We start from the raw sequence: 20680 nt of genomic DNA, 5'->3' as shown, positions 1-20680 counted from the left end.
GTATCTGTGAGTCTGCTTCTTTTTTTGTTATATTCACCAGTTTGTTGTATTTTTTAGATTCTACTTATAAGCGACAGTATTTGTCCATCACGTTGGTTTTTAAACTGCAAAGCATAGGACCTTATCCCAGGCCTTATTGACAAAGGTAAGGAGTGGAAAGGGGGGGTATTAGGACAGGTTTGTGAGGAAGAAAATAAAGACAGGCCACGAGGTAGACAAAGAAGAGCCATGATCTTTCCACTCTATATTGTGGCTTATCTCTTGGTGGTTGGAGATAGCAGGGGAAGGGTGAGATGTGAATCGAGCAAAGATCTAGTATCTGCTAAGGGAATTTGGGATGAGACAGTTTTCATAATGAAGGAACACTGCTTGTATGCTGAGAGCCAAAAGTTCACACTGCTTCAGATAAAGTGTCCATTTGAGAGCTACTGCCCACTCAAGACCCAATGATCAGCCCATACTTAAGAAACACTCTTGAAATACTGATAGCCTGGAGAGACTGAGAAGCTCAAATCCAGAAATCCAGACATACTGATGATTCAAACACACGACATAGCTCAGATTTTCCACCCAGAAAAAATGAATAGTTCATCCTATATACAGTAGCCAACCAGAGGAGGTGCTTACTGTTTAATTACCATGAGACTTTCCTGTACAACCCAAATTACTGTGTATGTGTGTGTGAGTGTGTGAATGTGAATGTGTGTGAGTGTGTGTGTTCCAAGGGTGGGACGTTGGCCTGTGATTCCCTCCAGACTTCAGTTTTCCATTTTCTATCACCCCCTCCCCCTTACTAAACCATAGGTATGTTTCCCCAAGTCTCCTCAGGAGAGAATTTTTAATATTCACTGCATCAATTAATCCATGGGCCTGTAAATTTACGAATATCAACACTGACAGATGAAAGACAGGTAACGTCTTTATATAAGAATTGTATGCATGTTTCATAGTTATTTGCTATAATTATAAAAAAATTACCCTAGTATTTCTACAATGTATAATTTTTATTTATTTTTTTACAATGTATACTTTTTAGCGTATCATTTATTTTGAACTTTATATGAAGCATAAATGTGGTAAAAATTTCATTTTATTAAAATCTGACACAGTGACAGCCTTAGAATCTATTTATAGACGTTGAAACTTGTAATTAATAACAAAAAACTTAATGCTCCTCCAGAGCTTAAACACTGGACTTATTAAATGTTGCATCTGAAAAGGAAATGTTGGTCAACTGTGGTTACAATAAATTGATAAATCAAAAAAGAAAAAAGACAGGAGGAAGAAAGAAAGGGAGGGAGGTTAGAAGAAGGGTAGAGTGAAGAAGCAGGAGGGAAAAGGAGGAAGAATGAGTATATTTTATAACATTTGAGATCTGCTTAGGTTAGCACGTTTTGCCAGAAGTACACAGTTGATGCTTATTTGCATGTGATACTAGACAGCACCAGAAATTTGCATAATTCAGATTGGCTGGAAGTTTATCTTAAACTCGAGTTAAAAGTAAAACTATGGAGATTTGATTCAGGGAAATTTCTTCTTCAGGGACCAGGGAGCTTTGGAGAAACAGCTTAGGTTTACGCTGTGGGTAGATAGAATTAAGAAAATATGTTGGAAATGGCAGGTTTAGGATGTTGAATTGTAGATTTTCACTTAAATAAAACACTTAGAATATACTTGTGTTAGAATGCATTTTATTATCCTCACAAAATTTATTTTTTAATGAAAAAATTCCCAAACTAGAGAAGTAATGTTAAGAGTTTAAAAATGCAGACTACATGTTTAAATGATTTTAAGGTTTATTAAAAATAGATGGTCTAAACCACACTCAGCAGTTGTGTGATGAAAATTTCAATATTCTGTAAATAGATTTATATTGTCTGTTAGCTCTCATAGAATTGATTAGAATTATTCTGCCATTTAAAACTTACTGTATTTATAACTTGTGTCTATGTGATTACCTTTGGACTTAGCCATACATTATTTTGAAGCTGTAGTAATCCCAAATCATGCCATTGTTTTATCTTTGGACCACTGAATCACTCTCTCCCTTGGAGTTCAGTAATCTATTAATAAAGCAAGAGAATTTATGTGAACATAAAAGCAATATTCCAGATACTTTATAATTTGAAGATAAACCAAAACAATGCAAAATATTTGCTCTTAGAAATTTTTATGGGTAGGATAAACAGTGATCTACCTTGATTCATTTAGATATAATTTCAAGTCAAGACAGGAAGCTTGGTTTTAAAACCTCAGAATTTTCTCATTTCTATAATTAAAATGACATTAGATATATTTTGAGTTGAATGTTTTCCCTTAAAAAATCTTTTAATTATCGTACAGATGTTATTCAAACTTTCCCTAACTTTGCAATTTTGCAATAATAATGATACACTTTACCTTTCTTTTTCTCCTGAAGAGGAGAATGAAATTCAATCTCTTAGAAAAGTTAATACAGTAAATATAATTCTATGTTGCTGCTGAAAGATTTCCAAAAGTGGTTGTAAAGCCCAGTGTACTGGAGTAATCATTTCTTTCCCCAAAACTTTAGTTTGGCCCAGCAGGGCAGATGCCTCAGAGCTACTGAAAATACTCACTTGAGCTAATACCTCACTTAGGGTTATTGGAGCTGAATACTTGTTCCTATACAGAGGTTACTATTTCTTCAAATAAAATGTTATAACACATATTAATAAAAAGATCCATCCTACATTGAATACAAAAACAAGTAACAACCACAAAAACCTATGGCAGTATCTCTATCACTGTTGTGAGAGATGAATCTCCCTAAGCCACATTGATTTAGACATTTATTGGATCAATCATTCAGTGAATGTTTATTGAGTTTCTAATATTTCTGTAATATAGCCCTTGGCATTTGCTTGGGGGATGGATGTTGAGAAGAGATTCAGTATTCCTCAGTTTTTTTTTTTTTCGGTACGCAGGCCTCTCACTGTTGTGGCCTCTCCCATTGCAGAGCACAGGCTCTGGACGCGCAGGCTCAGCGGCCATGGCTCACGGGCCCAGCCACTCCGTGGCATGTGGGATCTTCCCGGACCAGGGCACGAACCCGTGTCCCCTGCATTGGCAGGTGGACTCCCAACCACTGCGCCACCAGGGAAGCCCATTCCTCAGTTTTATGGTCTAAAATTTTGGGGAAAAAAAAGCTTGCATACAATTTTTTTTCCCAAGTACTTTCTTCAGGGTTCTCAAAAGGAAAAAAAAAAAAAAAAAAATATATATATATATATTTTTTCAAATGATAATAATTTATTCCCTTTACCTTGAGAGAATCAGGTTTAAATCTGGTTCTTAAAATGTGTACATGCTTTCATAACTATATTTTCTAAATATTCTATGTTTAATATTAACAAAATGATCAAGGACTTAGACCTATATTCAGCCTAAGTTTACTTATAGTAAAATATCAAAAGGCCATGCTGTATCATGAATTAGGTGTTATTACTTATAGATCAGGCCTGTTTTGTACATAGTGACAAATGCAGTGGAATAGGTCATTCACTCTTACTGCCATTCAGATGGCCAGTGATGTCACTCTCCTTGTTTCTCCAAATTAGTTATTTTTTTTTTAAATTGGGGTATAGTTGCTTTACAATGTTGTGTTAGTTTCTGCTGTACAACGAAGTGAGTCAGCTCTATGTATATGTATATCCCGTCCCTCCTTGACTTCTTTCCCAACCCCTCTATCCCACCCATCTAGGTCATCACAGAGCACCGAGCTGAGCTCCCTTGTGCCATACAGCAGGTTCCCACTAGCTATCGATTTTACACATGGTAGTGTATATATGTCAATCCTAATCTCCCAATTCATCCCCCCTGTGTCCACATGTCCATTCTTCATGTCTGCAACTCTATTCCTGCCCTGCAAATAGGTTCATCTGTACCATTTTTCTAGATTCAACATATATGCGTTAATATACAATATTTGTTTTTCTCTTTCTGACTTACTTCACTCTGTATGACAGACTCTAGGTCGATCCACGTCTCTACAAATGACCCAATTTCATTCCTTTTAATCTGTGCGAAAAATGAATGAAATAAAAAATGAACAGAATGATAACCTGCTAATGACAGTATATTAACTAATTATCGAGAGCCTCCTATGTGTCAGATACTGTTCAAGGTAAGCAAGATGTATCAGTGACTCACACAGACAAATTCCCATCCTGGGCAACTTATCCTAGGGAGACAGGCCATACACAAAGGATGAGGTTGTACGAAAGGAATACATTATTAAAGCGTGTTAAAAGGTGATAAGCCCTTTATGAAAAAAATATAAATAAAGAAGTGGAAAGAATAAAAATATTGGGAGTGTTGAGAGGACTGCATTTTATTTTTATTTTTTTACTTTTATTTATTTTTTTGCTGTACGCGGACCTCTCACTGTTGTGGCCTCTCCCGTTGCGGAGCACAGGCTCCGGACGCGCAGGCTCAGCGGCCATGGCTCACGGGCCCAGCCGCTCCGCGGCATGTGGGATCTTCCCGGACCGGGGCACGAACCCGCGTCCCCTGCATCGGCAGGCGGACTCTCAACCACTGCGCCACCAGGGAAGCCCAAGGACTGCCTTTTAAAACCAGTGGTCAGGGTAGAGCTGGGACCTTTAGAGAATGGAGTTTACTATAGAATTCAGCAGTAATGCAGGGGAGTAGAATAGAAGCTGGTTAAGGCTTTTTTTTTTTTTTTTTTAACATCTTTATTGGAGTATAATTGCTTTACGATGGTGTGTCAGTTTCTGCTGTATAACAAAGTGAATCAGCTATACATGTATCCCCATATCTCCTCCCTCTTGCGTCTCCCTCCCACACCGCCATCCCACCCCTCTAGGTGGTCACAAAGCACCTAGCTGATCTTCCTGTGCTACTATCTATTTTACGTTTGGTAGTGTACATATGTCCGTGCCACTCTCTCACTTCGTCCCAGCTTACCCTTCCGCCTCCCCAAATCCTCAAGGAGATGGAAGCAACCTAAGTGTCCATCACTGGGTAAGGCTTTGATATGCAGATGGAGGAGAGAGGGTTTTCTAGTTTCCATGCAGTAGGGAGTATTGTAAATAAAAATCACTCTAATTTTTCCCCTCGAAACCACAATAAGGCAGAGATTGTCACAATTTTTAAAGTTCAGTTAAGTGTAATAGGGCTTATGACTTGTAAACAAGATAAAGTAGAACTGTTAAGATTTATTTAATACATTTCTTAGGTTATGCCCAGATCAGTCGGATCCCAAGAGCGTTAAAGAGCCTCGTGTGTCTCCAGGAAGTCATCACAATGCTGCTAGTTCAGGAATGTTGACACTATATAGCCAAGCCCCAAGGGTGAAATACTATACGTATGACAACGTAGCAGCTTACTGAATCCCACTGTTGAATATATATGCCTACATTTAAGTTAAAGCTTAAAACGAAAGAAAATGCGGATTGTCTTGAGGCGTAAGACTGAGGTTTCCTTTAAAAGGCTCAGTACTTGGTCTTCTCCCTCCATTGGACAGTATATCTTAGTTTTGGCCAAAACCAAAGCTACTCACGTATTTGGAACGAGAACTCACGTCTCTTGGATCTAATTTCAGAGACTGTACCTCAAGGTACAGCACTCACTTAATTCATGCATCTACTCAAAAAACATTTACCGAGGGTCTGCAATTTGTAAGGCATGTTGATAGGATCAGACAATTCAGCAGTGACTCAAGATACTCCCTACTTTATTCTAGTGGGGTAGGGGGAGAGGTAGTATCTGAATAATAGCTACCTTAATAATTAAATCCATACAGGTTAGGTAGTAAGTGCTCAGTAATATGAGGAAACTGAGAGTCATGGGTAGGTGCTTTGACTGTTACGATTGTTTAGTATGTACTCTCTCATTTGACCGTCGACAAAACCCTAGGTAGAAGATATTATTATAATCCCCATTTTGGATATTAAGGCAAAGAGAAACTGAAAATTAGACAGAAGATCTTTGTCAGAGGCCAAAGAAACACCAAAGCAAGTGGATTCTAAACCAAACATCCTAAACAACTTGCTATACTGCTTTCAGAGGAGGCCACTTTAGAGCCAAGCTGTGACCCATGTAGGGGTCTGCAAACTATTTCCCATAGTCCAAATACAGCCAACTGTTCTTGTAAGTAGAGTTTGATAGGAACACAGCCAAACTCATTCAGTCACATATCGTCACAGGCTTTGGGTTACAGTAGTTGTGACAGAGACCACATGGCGCCCAGCCATAAATATTTACTATCTAGCCCTTTATAGAAAAGTAACTTCCAATCCCCGAACTAAAGCAAGGAACCAATCCATGACATATGAATAAAAATTCAGGCAGAGGGAACAGCAGGTGGAAAAGTCCTGAAGTGGGGCTGTGATTGACGCACCCAAGGGAGAGCGATAGCGCAGTGGAGCTGAAGCATAATGGATGAGGGTATATTACTGAGAGACAGTAGTCAGAGCGCAAAGGGGTCATCATAGCCCTGCAAAGGACCGTGCACTTGAATCTGAGGAATGTCAGAAGCCACCAAAAGGTTTTCAGCACAGAAGTAACATGAGTTGATGTAGTGGACAATGTACTTCGGAACCAAAGTTCTTACTCCTACAGGGATGAAAATGTTGTCAGCAGAAAGCTCTCAGCCATCAGTGCCCTCCTAGAATTGCCTTCCCTGGAGACACGTGCCTTGCCAAGGCCATCCCTCATTCCTGGGGGCAGACAGCAACATGGCTGGCTGGTGTGAGAATATAAAACCACAGTCTTGCTGCCCAAACCTGGAACCACTACTTAAGGCCCCGGCAATTTCAGGGCTCCTACAGGTTTGGCTGAGGTTGTCACTGAGACTGCATTGCCGCTCAGCTTCTCCCTCTGTCCCACCCTGATTCTTCCTCCTGCAGAGACAATGATGCCCAGAATGCTTTCTGATAAACCTCCTTCAAGTTCCCCTACCCTCTCTCTGAGTCTGCTTCACTGGGAATCTGCCTAGCAATATCTGACTGACTTGCTTATGAGGAACGTCACTAAATTAAAGAATATTATAGGTGGGCCAGGGTGGAAGCAGCAAGGATGAATTTAAACCGTATTACAGTAGTTAATACAAGGTACGATGATGCATAGATCAGAGGATATATCTTAATGGTTGTTCTAATAGGAATTGTAGGTAAATTGGAGGCGACATATGAGAGAGAAAGGAGTCCAGGATCGCTACAAGATTTTTAACCTAAGTAACTGATAGATAATCAGAATCCCTTTGTTTTTTGGGTGGATTGGATAAGGAAGTAAATCAGGAATTTGTTTTTTGTATGTGCGCTAGACTCTAGTGATTAAGGTATTATTGTTAATGCTGTAACACATTTCTCAACAATATCATGAATTAACACAATAAAAATTTCTTTCTCACTCACATGTAATACAGCGTAGACGTCCAGGTTGGACAATTCTTTGGGCACTTCCCTTAAGAACTGTGTCTATTTCATGGATCTACCACCCTGTGACTTCATGATCACCTTGTTGTCCTTCCCCAGTAGACAGAGTAGTAAATCCTATTTTATACCTACCCCCAGCCTGTTAGGGAACAACAATGCTTCCAGCTCCATTTCACCACCCAGACTTAGGGACATCCATCCACCTAGACATGACATTAGGAGAGGGAAATGCCATCCCTGACCGATCTCCTCTTTCTCATCAGCTCTATACTTTAGGTAAAAGCCAAACCTTTGGCAATCACCGAGTCACCTCCGCTGCAGCCCTGTTAAGTCTGAGATTATATACAGAAGTGGAGATGTAAAAACGATTGGATATATATAGGTTTGGAATTCAGGGGAGATGCCTGGGATGAAGAAATAAATTGGGGAGTCTTCAGTGAATAGAGGACATTTAAAGCCATGAGACGGCATCAAGTTTCCTAGGGGTTGGGTGCAGGTTGAAAGGAGAAGCCATTCAAGCCCTGAACCCTGGGTCATTTCAATGCTTACAAGTTAAGTGGATGAAGTGAAATAGAGAAGAAACTGAAAGGAGATGTCACCGAGGGGGAGGAGAACAAAGAGAGGGTGGCTTCCCTGAGGCTAAGCAGAGAACCCGTTCTGAGGCTGCGTCAATCAACCGTATCAAAGAGTGCTGCTAAGTGGAGTTAAGGGGAATCCAGAGAACTGATCATTCAATCTGCAATGTGAACTGTGCAGCAATGCGTCAGACTCCTGAAACAGTGTAAGTTTGGAAGAGACTGGACAGATGTGAAGTGGAAGCAGAAAATATTGCATATCTTTTGAGGAGTTGTATGTCAGGACACAGCAGTCCTTTTACTGAGTAAAGTCCTACAGTCAGTGTCTGAAATACTTAGAAAAGACTATGCATTGAAATACCTGACATTGCTCTAGGGTGCTAACTCATTAAGACATGGGTGATACATTATTTTAGCATCACTATACTGGACTTGAAGACAAAAAAAAGATAAAGGGGGGATCTATATCTTTATTTATTTTTACCTCCTCACCTTCCATTTCTACCTGCTCTAGCATCATCCTTTGACTTTTGGGCATGTTTTTGTGTGTTTGAGCGAGTTTTTGAACACTCTACTTCTCTAATTCTTTGCAACCCAAATTATCCAGACTTGGAGAAGACAAGTCTCATTTCTACACAGTTCAACACTGAAATATTTTGACAAGAATGCTTACTAGGTGAGTAAGATAACTACAACAGAAAAATATAAGAATATATAGAAACAACTCTATTTCTGGAGTTCAATTCCATAGCGGAAATGTAGTCCAATTCTGATCTAGGTGGCAAAGTGCTTGGTGGAAAAACACTATTATTTTTTTCTTCTCAATCCCATGTGATCTGAACTCAGGGGAAAAGTAACTGGCTCTCCTCCCCTCTCAAAACGCTCACCCAGAATAGCTGTGATCCAAGCTGAGTAACCCAGAGAGACAGAAAAATGACAAGAAACATCTGCAGACTGAGAAAAATGCTCATCTCTTTACTGGAAATAAATTTCAGTATACACACACATATGTATAATATATGTGCTACATATATGTATATATGTATGCTTATATATATATTTATATATATCAGTTTAGATGACTATGTTTGTTGTTTCTTGGAAGGGCAGGGGGTAGTAATGACACAGCTTAATGATTCTCTCTTTTTTTGAATTTCTATCATGTAAACAATGAAAATACCTTAATGGAGAATATAATAGGAGTCATCATCTTCAAAATAATGCTTGACTATCTCCCTTAGTATACACACCAGCTTCAGATCTCAAAAAATATAGAAAGAAAAATTGTATGGCAGTGATGATTTTTACAAAGTTAGGGAAAAGAAAAAAACATCAGTAAGGTATAGCTAGGGAAGTGCCATTAATATTGAAAATATAAACTAGATTTGCTCAGTAGCTTCTAGACATTTGAGGGCTCTTTTTTTTTTTTTTACTAGAAGTTCTTTATTTGTCTCTCATGACAATATTTTTGTCTCCTCTACCCAGAAAATTTCCGGTAATTTATTTTAAGATCAATGTAGATGGCTGCTGAGGGAGAATTTCTTCTAAAGGGCTTGGTCTAAATGAACATCATCAGATTTTAGAAAGGATAGAGAAAGACACAAATTGACAGTGAAGGGAACATTTTTATTCTCGCCTCATTTCACTACAAGTCATGTAGACAATTGAAATCAAGTAGGGAAAAAGATATTTAGGAACAAATAACCCCCTACCCTTGAAAACAGAAACTGCGGAAGGAGGACAAGTGTGTTTAGATTGAAAGGGTGCCTGGCGCGGTTTCTTTGATGGGCTGTGACCGTGTGGGCTCCTGGGTAAAAATGATGGCAGAAAAATCCTGGCTCATTAGCACTCAGTGTAGATGAAGTGTCAATACGATGATTACTAGAGATTTTTTTTGAAACAGGGCTTATTTGAACCAGATGAAGAAGGAATTACAACAAATTGAAAGTGGCATAGGTTTTCATGTTGTAAGTCCTTGTGCTTTTCAGTGGCTGGAATGGAAGGATGATGGTCTTGTGACGCTTCTTTATTGTGCTTTTTTCTTTCTTTCATTTGCTAACTTTCCAGGCTCCCTTCTCTGCCTCCTGAGTGATTAGAACACAGATTTATACTCGTTGCTTCATTTCTTTCCATACTGTTACGAGCGCTTTATGGATAGAATCATTTACCGTGGAAGACGAAGAGTGTGATTAGATTTCCAAAAGATACATGACCCTGTGTGTGTCAGCTATACCATCTGTCCTTTTGGCACAAAATTCTTTTAAATGGATAATTTTAAAATTCCTTCCTCGCATGTGATTTTTCTTTTCTTTTCTCCTATTTGGATGACTTCCAAGATCAAGAACAGGAAGGACTGCATTTCAAAGTAGGCTGATAATTCAAAGTGCCAGAGTTGAACTGGGATTTTTGAATTTTAAAACGAACTTCCTGAGATTTCCTAATTGAAAGCACATTCAGGAGGCAGTTCTGCGAACGGTAACAGCGAGTGTTCTGCTCAGAAGCCTCCTTCACATGGCGGTGTCCTGAAGAAAATGGAATTTATAACTGCAGCTTTTCTGGACTAAAATCACATCCAAACAGCAGGATTTCTAAACAGAAGGTGCCTTATAACTATGGTCTCAAAGTAAACCTCATTTAAACTACATTCATTCTAAATGGAAAATGTTCTGTAGCTGTTTTCTACGTTAAAGTCAAATTCAAATCATTACTCCCCGAACAGCTAAGTAGCTTAACCTCTGCCATGGATTGAAGACTAGTGTGTACTTCATATTAGGCTTGCAGAGTAATTTGGGGGAAAATGTTTTCCTCCTGTACATGTTTTCCTCCTGTACATGTTTTCCTCCTGTACATGTTTTCCTCCTGTACATGTACATAGACGATGACAGGAAAAATTCATTATTTGAGGAAGATTTCTCATTAGTGAGATGTGATGTTTGTTTCAAATTTCAACCTAGAAGACTAAACAATACGTGAAATGTCAATCAACCTACTTCTCAGAGAAAGAAACCATCTCAGGGACTTGCTGTCTTTTAAGTTCTATAGGGAGCTCAGAATACAGAAACAATATCGATGCACACTTTGTGGGGAAAAAGAGACCAAAATGACGGCTTATTAGTGAATTACTCAACAGAATGAGAAGTGAGAAGGAATATTAAAGCTACTGTAGCATTATAACTCTTCCTTTCAGAGATATGAAGCTGATTTTATGAAATTCATCAGCCCAGCCCTTGCTGTAGACCCTAATATGCCCCTTAATGGGAGATCCAACACTAATTGATAAAGCAGAAATTAAGTCTTTAACTCACTAGTCTTTCCTTACAAATAGTAAAACAAACAATATATTGGAACAGTAATATTAATGTATTACACACACATATATGTATATATATGTGTATGTATCTATATATAGAAAGCGTTTATTTTTTCAAACACTTTCACATTAGCTCAAAATCCAAATAACGTGTCCTAGTCACCAGCTGCAATTTTCTCTCTTTCAAAGTGCCTTTCATCCAGGTGTCTGAATAAAGAGGATGGAAAAGATCTCCCAGTGCTGTGTTCTGTATATTTTGTATGTTTTTTCCTAAAACTGATGCTACTTAACATACTCATTCTTAACTGCAAAATGTGTATCGAGGACTCTGACGACCCGTCACTCTTTGGCATTTTTCCTAGGTGGACTTCATGGCCTTTGACTTGTTGCTGCAGCTGCTGTGGGCAGCACCTGGTGTGTCTTCAGATGTGGCTGTTTATGCTCGTGTTCTGTCTGAAACGAGCTCGGAAAAGAAAAGAAAAGAAAGAAACCAATCATCTTTGTCCCCCGAGTTCTTTCTATCAGGCTAGCGTGGCCACCCTAATGAATCACCAGAGTGCTATGGCCAAGCTTAAGTGTAAACCTCTTCAGAGGTTGCTTCTGACTCCTTATTTACGACTGCGGCATTTGAAAGCACCAGAGAAGCGCTGCTTAGACATTTTACTGTACGTGATTCAAGTATCTTCTTTTTCATTGCGATTGAACAATGTGTGGAGATGAACATTTTTTTGATGCTATTACTAACAGTAAGCAAAATGCTTTTTACATGAGAATGCCTAAATCAACCGAGGGAAGCTGAAGTGGAAGTTATTTGAGGCACTCGAGTAATATATTTTTAAATATGTGGTCCATATATTTGCATCCGATTTTAGGAAATAAGGTAAGGAAATAATGAATTATTTTTATTTTCAGAAAGGTGAATATAAAACATACACATTGACTTACCAGAAAAATATTTTCTATAGCTAAATTAAAGCTGGATCAAGTAAATAGTAATACAAATGGCAATGAGTTGTAGACTGAAATTTGAGGGAAGAGATTGAAGCTGTGTATTTCATTGAACTGTATTGTCAGCCATTATGTCCTTGGACCAGGAGGTTACAAGGAATCTCTCCAAAGTCAACTCAATTTTGTAAATGCTCTATTTGAGTAAATATTTGTGCCATTCTCATTGTCTTCCAGGTTTCATATTGTGGATTAATGGTTCTTTGTTGGCATTATTTAGGTATACTTACATAGAAGAAGATGTATCAGTTTTAAGTGTACAGTTCAATGAGTTTTGTCTAATGTGTATTCCAGTGTAGTCACCACTGAAAACAAAATATTTTTCTAGCACTCCTCAAAGTTCCAAGTTAATCCCAATTGCCACACCAGGGAACCACTCCCCTAATTTCTATCACTATACCTTAGTTTCGCCGGTTTGGAAATTCATGCATATGGAATCTTACAGCACATACTCATTTTGCTTCTAGCCTCTTTCATTAAACATGATTCTGAGATTCATCCATGTTGGTGCATATGTAAGCAGTGTGTACATTTTATTGCCAAGTAGCGTTGCATTACATGAAGAGACCACAACTGATTTCGACTCTTTTCTCGTTAATGGACATTTGTGTTCTATCAAGCCGCTACATGTAATGTTATACAGGTCTCTTTTCTTTTTCTTCCTCCGTTAGATATGATGTTAGCTGTAGTGATTAGTAGGTACTTTATATAGAAACTGTCATTCTTTTTCTAGTTTGCTGTGAATTCTTTATTTTTTTAATCATAAATGCATGCTGAATTTGTCAAATGCTATTTCAGTTCTATTGACTTATTATATTTATTTATCCTTTATTTTTTTAATGTGATGAATTATAGTAACATTTTTTATCACAGATTTATAATGTAATTCACATATCATATAATTCACGCATTTCAAGTACATAATTCAGTTGTTTTAGTATGTTCATTATTACTACAGTCCATTTTTAAAAAATTAAAAAAAGTCTGTTCACTAACACTCAATCTCCATTTCCTTCCAGTCTCCTCAGCCCTAATTTTTCTGGCGTCTCAGTATTTTGCCTTTTATGAACATTTCATGTAAATGGAATACATTGGTTTCTTTCACTTAATATGTTTCCAAGGTCCATCCATGTTGTAGAGTGTATTGGAACTCCATTCCTTTTTATTGACAACTACTGTTCCACTGCATGGATATACCACATTTATGTATTCATTCACTAGTTGATGGACATTTGAATTCTTTAACTTATTTCCTGTTATGAGTAATGTTGCTGTGAACATTTGTGTATTGCGTGGACATATATTTCCATTTCTTTCAGCTGTATATTTAGGAGTAGAATCATCGTGTCATATGTAACTCTGTGTTCAACCATTTGAAGAGCTACCAGACTGTTTTCCAAAGCAGATGCATCACCATACATTCTTTTTTAGATACAGGTTTTATTATTATTTAGGTATGACAAGTCTGACAGATCAGGAGACGACTGCCCTTGAAAAGATGTTTGTTATATCACACATTCCAAGTGGGAGGAGCCTGCCATACCCTGGGCGGGGCCACATGGGGAAGCACCAGTGTTGGTCAGAAGCCAGAGAAGAGTGAGGAGTGAGGAAAAAATGTGTGCAAGAGAAGAAACAGGTGAGGCATGGTGAACAGGTTTAGAATTAGCTAATTTTAATGATTTGAGCCTACTCTGGAGAATAGGGGCTGTCCCTGGTTGTCTGGTACTTAGCCCCTGGGTCATTATGGCAGGTGGGTTGTAGCCCACAAGGTAGTGTGAGAGCCAGGTAAAGCAGGTAGTTGGGGCTGTGGGCTCTGGATTGGTTGAATAAGATGAAGTTATTGATAGATTGTTTGCATACATTGCTTAAAATGAATGTTAGAATATTTGCATATGCAAGACACACCCCCAAGCAATTTATCTGCTACCTCTAGAAATTAGCTAACCCTGGAAAGGGCAGTCTCTCCAGGGTCAGCACAGCCCAAGATGTCAAAGCATCAAGATATAGGAAATAAATGGCATGGTTAATACAACATTGCCATTAGCAATGAATGAGGGTTTAAATTACTTTGCAGGTTCACCCAAAATAGCTTCACTAATGGGTGTGAAATAGTATCTCATTGTGTTTTTATTTCTAACTCTAAGATATCTAATGATTTGGAACATCTTTTTATGTGCATATTGACTATCTGTATGTCTATACAAATATCTATTCAGATGCTTTGCCCACTTCTGATTATTTGTCTTTTTTATTATTGAGCTGGAAGTGTTCTGTATTTAATCTAGAGTCAAATTTCAGATTTAGGATTTGCAAATATTTTCTCGCATTCAATTCAGTTGCCTTTTCCTTTCCTGATGGTACCCTTTAAAACACAGGAGTTTTTACTTTTGATGAATTTCCATTCATTGACTCTCTGATTCCTTGTGTTTTTGGTGTTATAGCTATTCACCATTTCATTAGTCTTCACTCTAACCTTTATTATTTCCATCCTTCTGCTTGCTACGGGTATAGTTTTCTCTTCTTTTTCCAATTTCTTTTTCCTTTTTTATTTTTGGCTGTGCCCCTCAGCATGCAGTATCTTATGTCTCTACTAGGGATCGAACCCATGCCCCTTGCAGTGGAAGCACAGAGTCCTAACTACTGGACCACAAGAGAATTCACTTCTTTTCCCAATTTCTTAAGGTGAGGGGTAGGTTATCGATTTGAGATATCTCTTCTGATGTTTTTATTTATAAATGTAAATTTGAGCACTGTTTTAACTGTATTTCACAAGTTTGGGTATGTTGTACGCTTATTATCTTTCATCTCAAAATATTTTCTAATTTTCTTTGTCATTTCTTATTTGACCCATTGATGACTTAAGTGCATTGTCTACACCCCACATATTTTGGTTTACTAACATTTTTTCCATTGTTGTTTTCTAATTTCACTTCATTACAGCCAGAAAACACAATTTGCATAATACCAATTCTTTTACATTTATTGAGGCTTATTTTACTGCCTAACACATGGTCAATCCTGGAGAACAGTCCATTGGTCCTTGAGAAGGATGTGCACCCTGTTGCAGGTAGAGTGTTCTATAAGTGTCTGCTGGTCTAATTGCTTTATAGCGTTGCTTAGATTTATTTCCTTGTTGATCATCTTTCTAGTTGTCCTATTCTTTATTGAAATTTGGGTGCTGAAATTTCCACCTACTGTGTTTGAATTGTTTATGTCTCCCTTTGATTTTGTCAATTTTTGCTTCATGTACATTGGGGCTTTGTTGTTAGATGCATATACATGGATAATTGCTATGTCTTTTTGATACATTGACCCTATTTATCATTATAAAAGGTTCCTTCTTATGATTAGGAACACTTGTTTTAAAAATCTATTTATCTGAACTTTTTATAGCCTTAGCAGACTTTTTTATGGTTGCTTTTTTTAGGATATGTTTTTTTTTCTTCCATCCTTTCACTCACAACCTATTTGTATCTTTGAATCTAAAGTGTGTTTCCTGTAGATCACATATTGTATCTTTTCTGTCATTTTAAACCATTATTTTGATTGCATTGTTTAATTCATTCACATTTAATGTTATCATTAAAAGAGTTGGATTTGTCTGTCACTTTACCTTTTTCTTAAATGCCTCATATATTTTCCTCTGTATTCCAGTTTTATTGCTTTCTTTTGCACTAAATGGACATTTTCTATGTAACATTTTGATTTCTTTAATAATTTTTCTACTATATATATTTATTTATTTTCTTATATTGCTTGCTCTAAGACATGATATATGCATCTTTTGTTACCAGAATCTACTTCAAACTTATTCTTACTTAATTCCAGATATATACAGAAATATTACTCCTACATTGCTCTATTTATCTTAGCTTTTTTTGTGCTGCTATTAGTTATACATATTACATTTATATATAAGTTATAATACATTATTATAATTATTACTTTATAAAATTTTATGTCATTAAGAAGCTGAGAGAAGAAAGGAGAGCAAGAATATATTCATGGAGTGTGTTACATTAACCTTTTTTCTTACCATCTTGGTTTCTCTTTGTTTCTGTGGATTCAAATTACCAGCTGGTGTAATTTCCCTGCCCCAATACCTCATTGCCCCTGTTCCCTCCTTTGTGCTGTGATTGTACACATATATTACATTTCTATATGTTACAGGCCTACTGACCCAATTACACACTATTGCTTTATGAAATTTCTTTTTTTTCTTTTTTGTGTTACGCGGGTCTCTCACTGTGTGGCCTCTCCCGTTGCGGAGCACAGGCTCCGGACACGCAGGCTCAGCGGCCATGGCCCACGGGCCCAGCCGCTCCGCGGCATGCGGGATGCTCCCAGACCGGGGCACGAACCCGTGTCCCCTGCATCGGCAGGCGGACTCTCAACCACTGCGCCACCAGGGAAGCCCTGAAATTTCTTTTTATATCAATTAAGAGAAGAATGGAAAAGAAATATGCATTTATACTCTCTTTTATAATTACATAATTGCCTCTGCTATTGCTCTTTTTTTCATGTGGATTAAAATTACTGTCGGAAGTCACTTGCTTTCAGACTTAAGAACGTTCTTTAGTATTTCTTGTAGGGCATATTCACTAGCAACAAATTCTCTCAGTGTGGTTGTTGTTTTCTTAATCTGAAGATGACTTTATTTCTTTTTGATTTATGAAAGATATTGTGCTGGATATGAGATTCTTGGTTGACAGTTATATTTTCCTTTCTGCATTTCGAATGTGTCATCCCACTGTCCTCTGTCCTCCTTGGTTTCTGATGCATAGTTAGCTGTTGTATTTACTAATGTTTTACTTGTACATAATGAATCATTTTTCTCCTGTGCTTTCAAAATTTTCTTTTTGTCCTTGGCTTTCATTATATTTACCATGGTATGTCTTGATGTGCATTACTTTGTTTTTATCCTACTCACAGTTGATTGGGCTTCTTGGATATGTAGATAAATGTTTTCATCAAATTTAGAAAATTTTCCATTATTTATTTTAATATTTTTCTATTCCTTTCTTTTTTCCATCTGGTAACTACATTATGCATATATTGGTGTACTTAAAGGGGTCTGATTTCTTTCTGAAGCTCTGTTTATTTTTCTTCATTTTTAAAAATCTTTCTTCTTTGAACTGCATACTCTCTAACTTATCTATCTGTGAGTTCATTAATTCTTCTGCTAGTTCAAATCTAATATGGTGTTTCTCTAGCAAACTTTTCATAGCAGTAGTTGTGGTTTTCAACTCCAGAATTTAATTAAGCTTCTTTTTAATAATTTTTTCTCTATATTGGTATTCTCTATTTGATTAAACATTGTCATCAAACCTTCCTTTACTTTTTTTTTTTTTTTTTGCTCATGGGCCCAGCCGCTCCGCGGCATGTGGGATCATCCTGGACCGGGGCATGAACCTGTGTCCCCTGCATCGTCAGGCGGACTCTCAACCACTGTGCCACCAGGGAAGCCCGGAAGAACATTCTTTGACATAAATTACAGCAAGATCTTTTTCAACACACCTCCTAGAATAATGGAAATTAAAATCAAAAATAAAAAAATGGGACCTAATCAAACTTAAAAGCTTTTGCACAGCAAAAAAAACTATAAACAAGACAAAAAGACAACCCTCACAATGGGAGAAAATATTTGCATACAAATCAACGGACAAAGGATTAATCTCCAAAATATATAAACAGCTCATGCAGCTTAATATTGAAAAAGCAAACAACCCAATGAAAAAATGGTCAGAAGACCTAAGGAGACATTTCTCTAAAGAAGACCTACAGATGGCCAAGAGGCACATGAGAAGCTGGTCAACATCACTAATTATTAGAGAAATGCAAATCAAAACTACAGTGAGGTATCACCTCACACCAGTTAGCATGGGCATCAGCAGAACATCTACAAACAACAAATGCTGGAGAGGGTGTGAAGAAAAGGGAGCCCTCTTGCACTGTTGGTGGGAATGTAAACTGATACAGCCACTATGGAGAACAGTATGGAGGTTCCTTAAAAAACTAAAAATAGAATTACCATATGACCCAGCAATCCCACTACTGGGCATATACCCAGAGACAACCATAATTCAAAAGGACACATGCACCCCAGTGTTCATTGCAGCACTATTTACAATTGCCAGGACATTGAAGCAACATAAATGCCCATTGACAGATGAATGGTTAAAGAAGATGTGGCACATATATAAAATGGAATATACTACTCTGTCATAAAATGAAGGAAATTGTGTCATTTGTAGAGACGTGGATGGACCTAGAGACTGTCATACAGAGTGAAGTAAGTCAGAAAGAGGAAAACAAATATCGTATATTAAGGCATATATGTGGAATCTAGAAAATCTTACAGATGCACTGGTTTGCAATGCAGAAATAGAGACACAGTTGTAGAGAACAAGCGTATGGACACCATGGGGGGAAAAAGGGGTGGTGGTGGTGGGATAAATTGGGAAATTGGGATTGACATATATACAGTAATATGTGTAAAATAGATAACTAAAAAAAAATTTTTTTTGAAAGTACACAAACTCTCAAGAGTGGAAGAGGGCTTTTTTTCCTTTTTTTTTTTTTGTTTTGTGGTACGCGGGCCTCTCACTGTTGTGGCCTCTCCCGTTGCGGGGCACAGGCTCCGGACGCGCAGGCGCACCGGCCATGGCTCACGGGCCTAGCCGCTCTGCGGCATGTGGGATCTTCCCAGACCGGGGCACAAACCGGTGTCCCCTGCATCGGCAGGCTGACTCTCAACCACTGCGCCACCAGGGAAGCCCTCTTTTTGTTTTTTTTAATTTTTATTTTTGGCCTTGCTTCGAGTCTTGCAGGATCCTATCTCCCCAGCCAGGGATCGAACTGGGACCCCAGGGTTCTTGATGGTCACTTTATCCCAGAGGTTGTCAGAGCTGGAAGGGCTCAGCCAGGCTTCCCTAGTGGGCTTAGGAAGGAGCAACAACCAGGACCTGCAACTTGCCTCCTGCATCCAGGATTTCCCACCCCACAGGCCATTCCCAGCCTTGACGGTAGTCAAGCTAAGCCACTCTTGTGCTGGGATACAAGTAACTTCCCATCAGGGCTCTTTCTCTTGTCTACTGTTTTCCAAAACACGTTCTCATGCGTTGATGATTTTTCATAGACTGATCAATGCTAAGTCCTAGAGAGGATAACAAAAGACAAATGGGGATATTAACAAATATATGTCCAATCTAGAAAATTGGTACAGATGAACCTATTTGCAGGGCAGGAATAGAGACACAGATGTAGAGAACTGGACATTTGGGGTGGGGGGTGGGAAGGGGGAGTGGGATGAATTGGGAGATTAGGATTAACATACATACACTATCATGTATAAAACAGATAGCTAGTGGGAACCTGCTGTATAGCACAGGGAGCTCAGCTTGGTGCTCTGTGATGACCTCGATGGGCAGAATGGGGGGAAGTGGGAGGTCCAAGAGGGAGGGGATATATGTATACGTATAGCTGATTCACTTCATTGTACTGCAGAAAGTAACACAACATCGCAAAGCATCTATACTCCAATAAAAATGACATTTAAAACATATGAGGGCTTTTCTTGGCTGGTGGGCATATCACAAAAGCAAATGGAAAGGAATCACAGAGCAGGGATTCTGGTACCACCCAGAAAATGGGGATCCTGGCAGTTTTGATCAGGAGTGAGGAAATCGGTCCCTCGAATGTGGAATGCAGTGGCAGAGGGACCCTGGGAAAGTCCGGGTGGGGTGTGTGCCTCCCTGGCACATACAGCTGGGTCTGCAAGCCAGGACTGACTTGCATCCAACAATGTGTGTCAGGTGTGGTTCCACCTGTTACGAGGTATTTGCCAGGCAACTTCACCACTCCAAGTGCTGTCCATCAGTTTTGTGGTGGTTGTGAAATTTACTTTAAGACACCTAACTCACACTGTGGCTGTGAGTCAGGAAAAGAGTGATTAGACATTGCTATGAATCGCCTGGGAGTACTGCAGGAAGAGGTTGAAGAAGTGAGGCTCCCATGTGATGAGGTGGCTGAGTGGTTAAGGCGATGGACTGCTAATCCATTGTGCTCTGCACGCATGGGTTCAAATCCCATCCTCGTCGGCTGGCTGAGTTTGTGAAGAGTTAATTTTCAGTTAGTTAATTCCTTACTCATCACTCAGCTGAGTAATTCCTTCGAATCCCCCTTTTCTCTGTTTCCTCAGTAACATTTGTCATGGCTGTGAACTTAATTTGTTAACTGATATACTTGATTCATGTTTCATTCTCCCACCAATTTTTCATTCCATTACAAGTTTTGCTGAGCAGGGATTCCCCATTGAGGAAATAATTGAAGAATTAATTGAGGGCCATAGAAAAACATTGCCTAATAAATTC

The 20680-nt window shown here is 38.4% G+C and overlaps 1 non-coding gene across 1 annotated transcript; it reads left to right on the top strand.

The window, feature by feature from the left end:
* The first annotated feature begins 20325 nt into the window (after positions 1–20325).
* Positions 20326–20407, top strand: TRNAS-GCU (transfer RNA serine (anticodon GCU)). The gene has a single exon. It is a non-coding gene; the product is annotated as a tRNA-Ser (tRNA).
* Positions 20408–20680: the final 273 nt, after the last annotated feature.

Source organism: Neophocaena asiaeorientalis, unplaced genomic scaffold, assembly GCF_003031525.2.
Source record: "Neophocaena asiaeorientalis asiaeorientalis breed wild unplaced genomic scaffold, Neophocaena_asiaeorientalis_V1.1 scaffold7, whole genome shotgun sequence".
NCBI classification, from domain to species: domain Eukaryota; kingdom Metazoa; phylum Chordata; class Mammalia; order Artiodactyla; family Phocoenidae; genus Neophocaena; species Neophocaena asiaeorientalis.
The sequence above is the reverse complement of the archived record's forward strand: the minus strand, read 5'-3'. Positions and strand labels throughout refer to the sequence as shown.